Source organism: Phocoena sinus, chromosome 3 (genome assembly GCF_008692025.1).
Source record: "Phocoena sinus isolate mPhoSin1 chromosome 3, mPhoSin1.pri, whole genome shotgun sequence".
Classification (NCBI taxonomy): Eukaryota; Metazoa; Chordata; class Mammalia; order Artiodactyla; family Phocoenidae; genus Phocoena; species Phocoena sinus.
Window position 1 is genome coordinate 9,328,211 of NC_045765.1, and position 13,852 is coordinate 9,342,062.

A 13,852-nucleotide genomic window follows, 5' to 3' on the forward strand; every position below is an offset into this window, starting at 1 on the left:
GCGTGGGCTGCCCCAGCATCCAGCTGTGGGACCCGCGGCAGTTACAATCAACACTGACATTCACTGAGAATTTACCATTGTGGCCGGTGCTGTTCTCAACCCTTGGAGTAAATTATCTCATTTAATCCTCCAAGAATATCCCTCTTGGTGGGTGCTGTCATTGTCCCCGTTTCACAGCTGGGAAAACAAGGACAGAATGGCTGAGGGGCCCCCTAGGAAGTTGCGGAATTGGGATTTGCATGAGGAAGCTTGGCCCTGGGATCGAAGCTCTTAATAGCCACACTCAATACATGGAGAGAAGGTGTTTGATTCAGTGATTATCTGATGCGGGGAATCAGGGAGGTAAAGACCCTGCTTCCAGACATCCGCTGCTTAACTTGGCTCCAAAGGGGTGGTGGCTGGTGGATGCTGTGCTGTCCGAGAGAGTTTAGCTGGAGACACGGCAACTGGGCAACCATTCTCTTGTTAAATAATAATAATTGCTCTCAGTTACAGCGTCCTTGTTGTGTGCCAGGGGCTTGTCTAAACCCTTTGCATAGATCCACTCATTGGTGCCTCACGGTGACTCTGAAATTGGGGCCGTTAGCACCCCTGCTTGTGCATGAGACCCCCGGGAATGAGGTCAATGACCTGCACCCCTCAACCAGATCGAGGTCAGCCTTAGCCCAACTCAGGCCCCGATCCAAGGCTGTGCACAAGCCGGTTTCCACATCTCTGGGGGTCCATCTTCTTCACCTGACATAGGAGGTCCTGAACTTAGTATGACTCTGACAAAAGAACTCTGATCATCGTTACCCAAACCTGCCATCTTCTCCGTCTTAGTTAAGGCAGCTTCATCATTCCAGGTGCTGGGGCCCCAAACCTCAGGGTCTTTCTCTATTTCCCTTTATCTCAACCCCTACATCCAATCTATTAGCAAATCTTGTTGGCTTCTCCTTCAGCATCTGCCCAGAAATCCACCCGCTTCTCACCACCTTCACAGTCCTACTCTGGCCGTGACCCCATATCCTGGTCTCTTAATGTTCCCCCTCGCCCTTTCCTCCATAGACTATCCGCCCCCCACCATAGAAGCCTGAGGGTGCCTCTGAGCGCCTGAGTCAGGCCATGTCCCTTCTCTGCTCAGAACCCTCTGTGGCTGTCTCCTCCCTCAGAGAAAAAAACCCAAGTCCTCCCCATGGCCCACAAGGCCCTGCATCCTCTGTCCCATCCTCTCCCACCCTTCACCTTTCCCCACTCTCCTCACTCGCTCACTCAGCTCCAGCCATGTGGGTCTCCTCATTGTTCCTTAAACACACCAGTCACCATCCAGCCTCAGGGCCTTTGCATGAGCTGTTCCCTCCATCAGGTCTCCATATGACTCCTCATTTGCTTTGGGTCTTTGCTTAAATGTCCTTCAACAGTGTTATCGTCCCACCCCTCTCCTGATACTCACACTCTCCCTTCTCCATTTTATTTCCCTCCACACCTCTGATGGGCCACTGCCAGACCACATTTATTTTTTATCTTGGCTATCATTCATCTCTACCACAAGAATATCAGACCCACGAGAATGGGGACTTTTGTCTGTTTGTTTCACTACTATGTTCCAGAGCCTAGAACAGGGCCTGCAACATAATAGGTACTCAATAAATAATTTGTGCAATGAATTGTCCCAGTGAAATGCTCCAGGGGTCATTGAGTCCCTGCCCTGATTAGGTGGCAGGGTGCCCAGCCCTGCCCGACCGTCCAAGGCGCTCGCCCTCCTCCGCCTACACAGCCTGTTCTGTTTCCTCCTGACCAGCTTGCCTCACTGTTCTTCCTTTCTTTAAAAATTTTCATTGTGGTAAAATACATATAACAAAATTTACCAGTTAACCATTTAAAAGTTTTTCTTATTGAAGTATAGTTGATTTACAATATTGTGTTACTTTCAGGTGTACAGCAGTGATTCGATTATACATATATACGTTCTTTTTCAAATTATTTTCCATTATAGGTTATTATAAAATATTGAGTAGAGTTCCCTGTGCTATACGGTAGGTCCTTGTTGCTTATCTATTTTATATATAGTAGTGTGTGTATGTTAATTCCAAACTCCTACTTTATCCCTCCCCCACCCCCCTTTCCCCTTTGGTAACCATAAGTTTGTTTTCTAAGTCTGTGAGCCTCTTTCTGTTTTGTAAATAAGTTCATTGGTATCATTTTTTAGATCCCTCATCTATGTGATATCATATGATACTTGCCTTTCTCTGTCAGGCTTACTTCGCTTAGCGCGACAATCCCATTTTAACCATTTTTAAGTGTACAGTTCAGTGGCATTAAGGACGTTCACATTGTCATGTGACCATCACCACCATCCATCCCCAGAACTTTGTCATCTTCCCAAACTGAAACTCTGTCCCCATTAAACACGAACTCCCCATTCCCCCTCCCCCAACCCCTGGCAACCCCCATTCTACTTTCTGCCTCATGAATTTGACTCCTCTAGGGACCTCATATGGGTGGAATCATACAGTATTCGTCCTTTTTTGACTGGCTCATTTCACTGAGGGTAATGTCCTCAATTCATCCATGTTGTACCATGTGTCAGAATGTCTTTCCTTTTTAAGGTGGAGTAATATTCCATTGTCTGGATGGACCACATTTTGTTTATTCAGTCATCCATTAATGGACACTTGGGTTGCTTCCACCTTTTGGTTATTACAAATAATGCTGCAATGGACATTGGTTGTGCAAGGATCTATTTAAGTCCCGGCTTTCAATTCTTTTGGGTATATACCCAGAAGTAAAATTGCTGGATCATTGTTCTTCCATTTTTTTTAAAAAATCAAGATTTTTAATCACCAGGGCCCTGGAGGTCTCATTAGCTAAAGCTTTCCTGGGACATTTTGAAACTAGAAATAGGGGTGAGGGGTACAGTTGCGGGCGGGGGGGGGGGGGCGACAGCTCTTGTGTCAGCTTTTTTTAAACAAACCAGGAGGAAGATGTGTGAAATCCCTCCCTCCCCACCCCACCCGCTCCTGTATCTCAAAATACCCCCCTGCTTCAGGAAATGGCTGTGGTATCAGGAAGGCAGCGTGTGGCATCTGAGACACAATATCACAAGTGGCTGCGAGCCCAGAGAGAAACCAGGACAGACGCGCTGGGGACACGGGCTGGAGATGGAGCTAATTTTAGGGGCTGAAGAGGCTGAGAGAAGGGGGGTGGGGGGGGTGCGCGCATGCTCGCGCGCATGCGCAGGCGTGGCATGCGCGCGCGCGCGCGCGCACACACACACACACACACACACACACACACACACACACACAGTGTCGGAGGCCTCGTGGGGGAGGAGCTGCTGAATAAGTTAGCCTAGGGAAAGTAAAGCTAACGGGAAGGGGACCAAGACCCAACACAGGTGGGTGGTAAGTAAGTCCCAAGGTGTGAACCTCAGGATCATGGCGACGGTCGGTGTTAGTCGACAAGTGGAATAGAGATGACTGCATTTATGGAGACTTGGCTGTGTGAGGCACTTCACCCACGTTATCTTGATGGTAATTCTCTGAGAAAGACACCCTTACGATCTTCCATTTATGAGCAGGGAAACTGAGGCACTGAACTAAATAACTTCCTCCATAAGAAGCTCCAAGGGAAATTCTCAGCAAATGGTAGTGGTGGTTTTGTTATGTTTTGGGATGATATTAGCAGGTAAAGGGGGAAATTTTCTATTAATTCAAAAATGGCTTACTGAGTTCCTACTATGTGCCAGGCCCTGAGAATACAGTGGTCATTAAGAGAGATATCTTTCCTGCCCTAGTGAACTTCAGCCTAGCTACACTGCACCCATCAGCCTAATAATTCTCTTAAATTGTGGTAAGAATAACAACTAGCACTTACTATGAGCCAGGCGCTGTTCTGAGCCCTTTTCGAATATTAGCTCATTTAATCTTCGCGAAGGTCCTATAAGGTAAGAGTTGTTATTATCCATATTTTATATGTGAGGAATGTGAGGCACAGAGAGATTAAGTAACTTGCCCAAGGTCACACAGCTAGTGACCCAAACCCGGGAGAGTGGTCGCAGAGTCTGTGTTCTTTACCACTGTGCTTTCCTACCCCTCTGATAAAAATAATCTTTAGTCACATTGGGCTATTGCTATGTGCTGTGCCCTTCACACACATCTCATTGGACCCTGGCAACAATCCGATGTGGCTTGTTCTCAATGATCCCCATTTTATGGAGAGAGAAACTGAAGCCCAGAGAACTTAAATAGTTTGCTCAAGATCTTGCAGCTGAGGACTCTGGAGTCGCAAATTTGGGGTGGCCTTGGACCCTGCAACTGAGGCTCCAGTGGCTCATAGCGGGGAAGCTTTTATAGGTGCATTTATTCCATTTTCTCTGCTTCTGTGTAAAGATACACTCCAAGTCCCTTTGCTGTAAACTGTGGGACATAATTATTTAACGGAAGGTAAATGCTTTAGAGATGGAAATTGCTGTGCTTTTTTCCTTAGGCATTGTTGCCTGCATACTAATGCAACACAATGTGTCTTTCTTCTGTCAGGCATTTTAGACAAATTCTATTTTCCTCAAAATATTTTGCCAGAGAAAATAGCAAATGGGAAAGAAATTCAGAGACACAGGCAGGGAGAGGAAACCATTCTCTTGGGTTTAAATAGAACAGCTGAGTAGCTAAGAGCATGGATCTCGAGTTAGGGAGATGCCAATTTTCAGCTTACTTCCTCCCAGCAAGCAAGATGCTAGTTCTCTGTGTGCCTCAGTCTACCCATTTGTCCAGTGAGGAGGATAACTGGACCTGCCTCTCACCGGTTTACCGATTCCCTCTTTAGCTGTGTCTAATCTGCTGTTAACCATGCCCATTAAGCTTTTTAATTCCGAGTATTAAAATTTTCATTTCTGTGAGTTCCATCTGGTCCCTTTCAACCTGCCTCATATTTTGTAGTAAATTTGTTTCCCTTTTTTCTTTTTTTAAGCATCTTTATTGGAGTATAATTGCTTTACAATGGTGTTTTAGTTTCTGCTTTATAACAAAGTGAATCAGTTATACGTATACATATATCCCCATATCTCTTCCCTCTTGCGTCTCCCTGCCTCCCACCCTCCCTATCCCACCCCTCTAGGTGGTCACAAAGCATTGAGCTGGTCTCCCTGTGCTATGCGGCTGCTTCCCACTAGCTATCTATTTTACATTTGGTAGTGTATATATGTCCATGCCACTCTCTCACTTTGTCCCAGTTTACCCTTCCCCCTCCCCGTTTCCTCAAGTCCATTCTCTAGTAGGTCTGCATCTTTATTCCTGTCTTGCCCCTAGATTCTTCATGACCTTTTTTTTTTTTTTAGATTCCATATATATGTGTTAGCATACGGTATTTGCTTTTCTCTTTCTGACTTACGTCACTCTGTATGACAGACTCTAGGTCCATCCACCTCACTACAAATAACTCAATTTCGTTTCTTTTTATGGCTGAGTAATATTCCATTATATATATATGTGCCACATCTTCTTTATCCATTCATCTGTCAGTGGACACTTAGGTTGCTTCCATGTCCTGGCTATTGTACGTAGAGCTGCAATGAACATTGTGGTACGTGACTCTTTTTGAATTATGGTTTTCTCAGGGTATATGCCCAGTAGTGGGATTTCTGGGTCGTATGGTAGTTCTATTTTTGGTTTTTTAAGGAACCTCCATACTGTTCTCCATAGTGGCTGTATCAATTTACATTCCCACCAACAGTGCAAGAGGGTTCCCTTTTCTCCACACCCTCTCCAGCATTTATTGTTTCCCTATGGCAGGGTTTCTCAACTGTGGCACTATTGACGTTTTGGGCTAGATAATACTTTACTCTAGGGGGCCATCCTGTAGGGGGTTGAGCAACATCCCTAGCCTCCACCCGGTACATGCCAGTAGCACCCCCTCCCCAGTAGTGACAACCAAAAATGTCTTCAGATATTGCTAAATGTCCTGTGGCCGGGGGGCAGACTCATTGCCACTTGAGAATTACTGTATAGGTATTTTCAAGCACATCTTATATTTCCTTAAACATAATATGCAAAGAATTATCTTATAATCAGTGTCTAATAACTTAAGTATTTAAATTCTTTTTGGCTTTTTTCCTGCTGTCTCTTACTTCCTTGAGTGTTTTATTATTCTTGATTGTGAAATGCTCATTTTCTTTGGGACGTTGTTGGAGGGAATTCTTTGAGGCCTGAAATGAAGGTGTATCTTCCCTGGAAGATTCGCATTTACTTTATCCAGGTGCCTGGGGCACTCATGTCCCAGGGTCACCTTAAACTTTGGGACCACCTATATGTTGAGAATTTAGGATTCCAGTGTTTGCAAGGGCCAGCTTGTGATAATTTCTTAAGGCTTTTATTTTTCTCCTTCTCAGCTAAGTGCCAAAGTAACTTTCCTCAAATTCTTTTGGGATGGCAGGATGGAGTAAATTTACTCCAGGTTTCTTACCCTGGAACAGTAGCCTTTTGGGGTCCTGTCCTAATTCGGGGGGTGCTCCTTTTGAGGCTCTCTATCTTAGGTGGGCCCTGGGCTTTACCTTATATCCCTGCTCCCCAGAAAGCCATGAAAATTCAAGTAGCAGTTCTCTGAGTTAAGCAGATGCCCTCAGAGCAAGTGTGGCTTTGATGCTCTGCCTACCTCCTGGAGGTCCCTGATTTCATGTAGGACTGATAATTACCTACTAAATTGTCCAGACTTGAGTTCTTTGACTAGAGAGTCTTAGGATTTTATGCAGGATTTATGACTGTTTTCGGTAAGAGGGTCAGTCTGATTGCCCAGGTTGTCGTATTACCAGAAATAGAGGTCTGTCATGTGGATTATATAAAATAGGAGGGCATCTAGTGCTTGACGTGTGTTGGCCAGTTTAATTGTTTCTGAGGATGGTGCGAAAGGGAATGGAGAACAGGTCTCGGTTAGGGGCATTCCCTGGATGGCAGGGCAAGGGTGCTGTGGGGTAGAGTCAGAGGGTGTGATGCAGATTCCCTTGTGTGGTATTTCAGATTTTAGCCAACATTGGACAGGAGCCTCATTTGTTTCTTGGAGTAGCTCTGAGTACCCAGAATGCTGCATTGCTCCTGGTGGAGTTTCTGAAAGAAAATTCTCTCTGGGGCTCACTCCTGGCTCAGGCAGCATTGGCTGCTCCGTTTTACCTCCTCCTCACCCTGAGATACACAGCACACACATACACACACACACAGCTCCATCAACTTAATCCATGAGCTGGGAGCTGCTACTTTTCCCATTCCTGGCTAGAAGTTAAAGAAGAAATAAACCCACTAGCCCTCCATCATATATTCTGCCATGAAAGAACTCAACATCCTTTCTGTCTTGCCCTCTATCTTCTGAGCTACTTGCAGACAGGGACCAGTTTTGTCTATTTCTGAATTCACTAAAGCTCTGTGTCAGGCGAACAGGCAGGACTTCTAAAATGTGTCAACTGGCATTGCCTCCTCTTGAGATGCAACTAGAACAGTAATCTCATTGGTCTGAAGCGTCTTTAAGATTGTAAGACCATGTGTGATGGGCCCCCAAGACCGCCTTCAGGTTTGATGATTTGTTAGAAGGACTCACAAGAAAGCTGTGATACTCATGGTTACAGTTTATTACAGGGAAAGGATACAGATGAAATTGTGCAAAGCAGAAGGTGCTTAGGGCAGAATCTAGGAGAGACCAGGCACAAGCTTCCAGTTGTCCCCTCCCAGTGGAGTTGTGAAGAAAGTGCTCAGTTCTCCCAGCGACACCATGTAACAACAGGCATGATGTATTGTCAACCAAGGGCAGTATCTGGTGCTCCCCTTGGTATCCAGAGGTGCTACTGGGGTTCGATCACATAGGCACGGAACACCCATGTGACTGACTTTATCTGCTTAGTCGCCAGCACTTCCAGAGATCAAACACATACAGCATGGCCCAGGGCCCAGGTGAACACAGATAGGCATTCACCATAAATCACATTATTAGTGTACACTACCTGGCAGGCCCCAAGGCCCCAGGTATACAAAGACACTCTTACCAGGCAGGATATTCCAGAGGTTATTTCCTAGGATCCAGTCAGGAGGCAGAGTCCTTTCTTTGGAATCTGCATGGTTCAGACACCCCCAGCCCTGCTGAATTAACCCTTTACTGCATAAAATAGAAATCTAACCAAGTCATTCTTCTCTTAAAGTCCTCCCAAGGTGATCCATTGCTCTTAGCAGGGCGTTTGAAATCCTGTATCATCTGGTCTTTGCCCACCTCACCAGGGTCATCTCTCCTCTCTAGCTACATCTCCCTTCTTTAAGATCCTTTAGCGTTCTGTGCTTTCTCCCACTGGGCAGCCTCAGCAGTATTCATCCTTTTTTCTTGAAATACTCTTTCTCTTTTTGCCTTCAGGTCTCAGAATAGGCACCATTTCCTCCAAAAATCTTTCACTGACCCTCCAAATCTGTATTAAGAAACTTCCTTATGCTCTGAGAGTGCCCTTGTTCTGTTATATTATCACTGAGATTTTCACAGTCTGCTTTCCTCCCACTAGACTGTGAGCTCCATGAGAGCAGAACCCTCCCTGTTCAGTCCATTGTCACATCTCCAGTGCCTGGAACATCTTAGGTATATAATCAATATTTGTTATATTATGTGGTAAAGCTATGTTGCTATAATAAGAGACCTCAAAAAATCAGTGGCTTAAAACAATAAAGAATTTTATTTCTCCCTCCCATAATAGCTCCAAGATGAGCCATGCAGGTTGACAGGGGAGCTCTGTTCCACAAAGTCATTCAGGCATCCAGGTTCCTACCCTCTTCTTGCTGCCAAGGGGGTTAGCATCATTCGCACAATCAAAACTGACTGGCCTTATGAAGGCAGAAGAGGGGATGGAGGGGATATCCCAGTCTCTTAAGTCTCAGGCCAGGAAGTGGTGCTGTACTTCTGCTCACATACTATTGGTGGAAACTTAGTCGTGTGATCACACCTAGCTGCCAGGGATGCTGGGAAATGTGGTTTTGCTGGGAAGCCAAGGGCCTGGCTGAAATTCCATAGCTGTAGAAGATAGCAAGGGGAAGGATGGATTTTGGTGGGCATCCAATGGTTAACACCGTATTTATTGAATCAAATTGTCAAACAGGATCTATCTGATACGAAGCTGCTTCAAAATAAACTGACAGAATTGGGGGCATGTCACCTCATCTTTCTCTGCTTGTATTGGTTTCCTAGGGCTGTGTTACAAAGCACCCCAAACTTGGTGGCTTAAAACACAAAAATTTATTTTCTCACAGTTCTGGAGGCTAGAAGTCTGAAACCAAGGTTTTGGCAGGGCTGTGCTTCCTCTGAAGGTTCTAGGGGAGAGTCCCCTCCTTGTCTCATCCAACTTCTGGTAGCTCTAAGTGTTGCTTGGCTTGTGACCACATAGTCCAATCTTTGTGGTCACATGTCCTCCTCCTCTTCTCTCTCAAAACTCCCTTTTCCTCCCTCTTATAAGGATGCATGTGGGACTTTCCTGGTGGTCCAGTGGTAAAGAACCCGCCTGCCAATGCAGGGGATGCGGGTTTGATCCCTGGTCAGGGAACAAAGATCCCACATGCTGTGGGGCAACTAAACCCAGGCGCCACAACTACTGAGCTCACGTGCCTCAACTGGAGAGCCCGCGTGCCACAAACAGTGGTGCCCACACGCTCTGGAACTTGCACACCACACCTACAGAGCCCACGTGCCCTGGAAGCTGCGTACCACAACTAGAGAAGAGGAAAATGAAAAACCTGTACGCCACAACCGAGAGTAGCCCGCACGCCGCAATGAAGAGCCCATGCGTCACAAAGAAAGATCCCACGTGCCTCAACGAAGATCCCACAACTAAGACCCGATGCAGCCAAATAAATAAATAAATTTTTTTTAAGATGCATGTGACTGCATTTAGAACCCACCCATATAGCCCAGAAATAAGTTCCTCCTCTCAAATCCTTAGTTTAATCACATCTGAAAAGACCCTTTTTCCAAATAAGGTTACATTCGCAGATTCCAGGGATTAGGACGTGGACCTACTTTTTGGGAGGCGGGTTCACTATTCAGCCCAGAACACCCACAGTGCCCTTTAGAATTCGACTTCAGACCTCTGAGGACCCATCTTGTATTTAATACCTGGAGCATCCTGCCCCCAGCCTGGGGGCTTCATTCCGCTTGTGACATGCCAATCTCTTCTACGGACTTTACCTGCATCAACCGATTTCACTGTCTCTGTGTATAAAACCACAGAGAAATCAAGGCACAGAGGGGTTAAGTAACTCCCCCAAGGACACACAGTAAGTGGCAGAGCCAAGATTCAAACCTGTACGATCTGACTATAGATGTGTGCTCAAACCACCTTATAAGTGTTGTCCCAAATACTTTTTGAGCTTCTGCTATGCTAAGATCCAGGAAGAAAAAGAACATGCGGCCAGGAGAGCCCATGACAGAGCTGGGGATGGGGATCTGCATCTTGATCTAAGATGGCCTGGATCTCATTTAACTTCTTGTGCTGGTTTTATCAGAGAAACCCTCACCAGTTCACCCCTAAAAAGCCAGGCACTTGTATGCAGAGCTAAACAGGAGGCAGAGACTCTGCTGCTGGTTGATTGAAACCTGCCTTGCTGCCTCTACAGTGGACTCGGGTGGATTGTTCCATTTGGGGAGCCAGGCACTCCCACTCTCAGCCCTTGGCCACTCTCTCCTGCTGTCACCACAGCTGCTGGGCATGCAGAAACTCAGGCGTGACAGCTTTTCCTCCCTGTTTCTGTCCAGTGGAGTGGAAACCCTCTGGCACCTGGACACCAAGCGTGTGTGGCAGCAGAGAGCTGCACAGTAAATGCAACGCTTCTCCTCCAGCCCTCCGGATACAAGCTGACAGATTGGCAACTGGCCGACTGCCAAAGTCCAGCAAGTTCTTGTCAGTTGCTTTCTCACCTGGACACCTGGCTGCCACCTCCTGGAACATCAGGCTGCCTCCTCAAGGAAGGGATGGTGGTCTCTTTCGAAAGACTGTGAGCTTTGAGGTGGTCATCAAAGCCATCCTTGGAAACCTTCTTAGAGTTGCACTTGTCCAGTTCGGTTTCGGTCTCTGCTAGCCATATGTGAATTTAAATTTTCTTTTGCTTTTTTCAAATTGCAGTAAAATATGCAAGACATAAAATTTAACATTTTAACCATTTTTAAGTGTACAGTTCAGTGGCATTAAATACATTCATATTACTTTGCAGCCATCACCACCAACCATCTCTAGAACATCTTCATCTTCCCAAATTGAAATTCTGTCCCTATTAAACAAATACTCCCATGTCACCTCCTCCAGCCCCTGGCACTTACCATTCTACTTTATGTCTCTATTCATCTGACTACCCTATGGACTGCATATAAGTGGAATCATACAGTATATGTCTTTTTTTTTAACATCTTTATTGGAGTATAATTGCTTTACAATGGTGTGTTAGTTTCTGCTGTATAACAAAGTGAATTAGCTATATGTATACATATATCCCCATATCTCTTCCCTCTTGTGTCTCCCTCCCACCCTTCCTAACCCACCCCTCTAGGTTGTCACAAAGCACCGAGATGATCTCTCTGTGCTATGCGGCTGCTTCCCACTAGCTATCTATTTTACATTTGGTAGTGTATATATGTCCATGCCACTTCTCACTTCGTCCCAGCTTACCCTTCCCCCTCCCCGTGTCCTCAAGTCCATTCTCTATGTCTGCGTCTTTATTCCTATCCTGCCCCTAGGTTCTTCAGAACCATTCTTTTTTTTTTTTTTTTTAGATTCCATATATATGTGTTAGCATACGGTATTTGTTTTTCTCTTTCTGACTTACTTCACTCTATATGACAGACTCTAGGTCCATCCACCTCACTACAAATAACTCAATTTCGTTTCTTTTTATGGCTGAGTAATATTCCATTGTATATGTGTGCCACATCTTCTTTATCCATTCATTTGTCGATGGACACTTAGTTTGCTTCCATGTCCTGGGTATTGTAAATAGAACTGCAATGAACATTGTGGTACATGACTCTTCTTGAATTATGGTTTTCTTGGGGTATATACCCTGAGAAATCCCACTGCTCACTTCTTGCATTATCTCAGTTCCAGTGGAACCACTATACATGCAGGCTTCTCATACTTCCAAGCCTTTGCTCATGCTGAGTCAGCCTCCTAAATCACCCTTCCCACTTGTTCATCTAGGAGTCATCTCCACTCCCCCAAGCTGAGCTCTGTCCCCTTCATCATGCTCCCAAAGCAAGTGGTACATACATACATAGAGCAGAAGCTAAGAGCCCATATTCTGAAACTAGGCTGCCTGGGTTCAAATCCCAGCTCTGCCGTTTACTACCTGTGTGTCTTTGGGCACATTACAAGCCTCTTTGTGCCTCAGTTTCCTCATCTGTAGAGTGGAAATAAATAACAGTAGCTTCCTCAAAAAGTCCTTTGAAAGATTAAATGAAACAATTAATGGAATAGTGTTAGCTATTATTAGTATAACCTTTAATACAGTATTTAGAAAGGAAAGGGAGCATGTCATATTTCTATTTATATCTGTATCCCTGATACTGAGAAAAATGGCTGACACATAGTAGGTGCTCAATTAACTGAACTAAACTGAGCTATCACCTGTGTGCTTAAGATGCTGTATTAGGATAGGCTAATTGCTGTAACAAACCACTCCCGAATCTCAGTGGCTTGAAGGATTAGTCCTTGCACACGTCACAGTTTGATTAAAAGGGGGAGGTTGGGCTCTGCTTCACACGGTCATGCAGGGACCCAGGCTCCATCCTTCTTGTGGTTCTGCCATCCTCGAGTCCTCCACTAGATCATCTACAATTGGACGCTGGACAGGAGAAGAGAGAGAACATGGAGGATCTTGCAGCTAGTTTCAGGAACCTGGCCTGGGTGTGGCTTACATCGCTTCCTCTCCCATCCCATTGGCAAGATTTAGTCTTATGACCCTGTTTTGATGCAAGGGGTGCTGGGAAATATAATCTAGCAGTGTGCCTGGACAGACAAGAACATGGAAATTGGAGAACATCCAGTCTATGCTGAGCCTCTCACCACCAAGCCTGTACTCAATTTTCTCTAGGAGCTCCATGGCTAAATATCTAAGCAACCCCAAATCAGTGAAAACTCAAGCCTGTTCTCCACCCCCCTCCTACTTAATGACACCATGTCTGCCTCACTCACCCAAACCAGGACCTTAGAAGCCATCATTGCCTTCTTTCTATCACTCCCTCCTCTTATCCACATAATCACCATATCTGTTGAGCCCACCTCCTGAATGTCTCTCAGAGGCATGTATCTATTTTTCTCCATCCCCTGCCCTTCCTTAGTTCAGGGTTTATCATCCTTCACCTGGACCACCTGAACCTGTGGTCATCATCCCGTTGGGCTTTCACCTCCAACATCCACTCCTTCTAACCCACTTTCCGAAGTTCTAACTAAACCATCCTCATCTAATATTTAAGTCAAATCATGTCACTTCCCACTTTAGACATCTAAACAGTTGTCTTCAAACCATTTTAAAGCAATGGAACCCTTTCTACCAAATAAATCTTACCTTGAAATAAACTTCTTAATTTTAGAACAATTTTAGACTTATAGAAAGCTTGCAAAGATAATAAAGTTCCCGTATACCCCTCACCCAATTTCCCCTAATGTTACCAAGCTTATATGACCACAGTACTCTTGTCAAGACTAAGAAATTGACATAAGTACATTACTATTAACTAAACTTCTGTAATGTTATTTGAATCCCAATATGTAAAACAATAAAAATGAAGATTTGAAGCAGAAGAGGACTTTCCAGAAAGTTCCACCTGCTGCCCCACACCCCACTCCCCCTTGCCATGAGTTAACCCCTAAGGCGCC

At 45.3% G+C, this 13,852-nt stretch overlaps 1 protein-coding gene across 1 annotated transcript in view; it reads left to right on the forward strand.

Moving 5' to 3' along the window:
- Positions 1–13,852, forward strand: part of CACNA1A (calcium voltage-gated channel subunit alpha1 A) — a 312,111-nt gene that overhangs the window by 141,289 nt on the left and 156,970 nt on the right. The gene's annotated exons all lie outside the window — the stretch shown is intronic.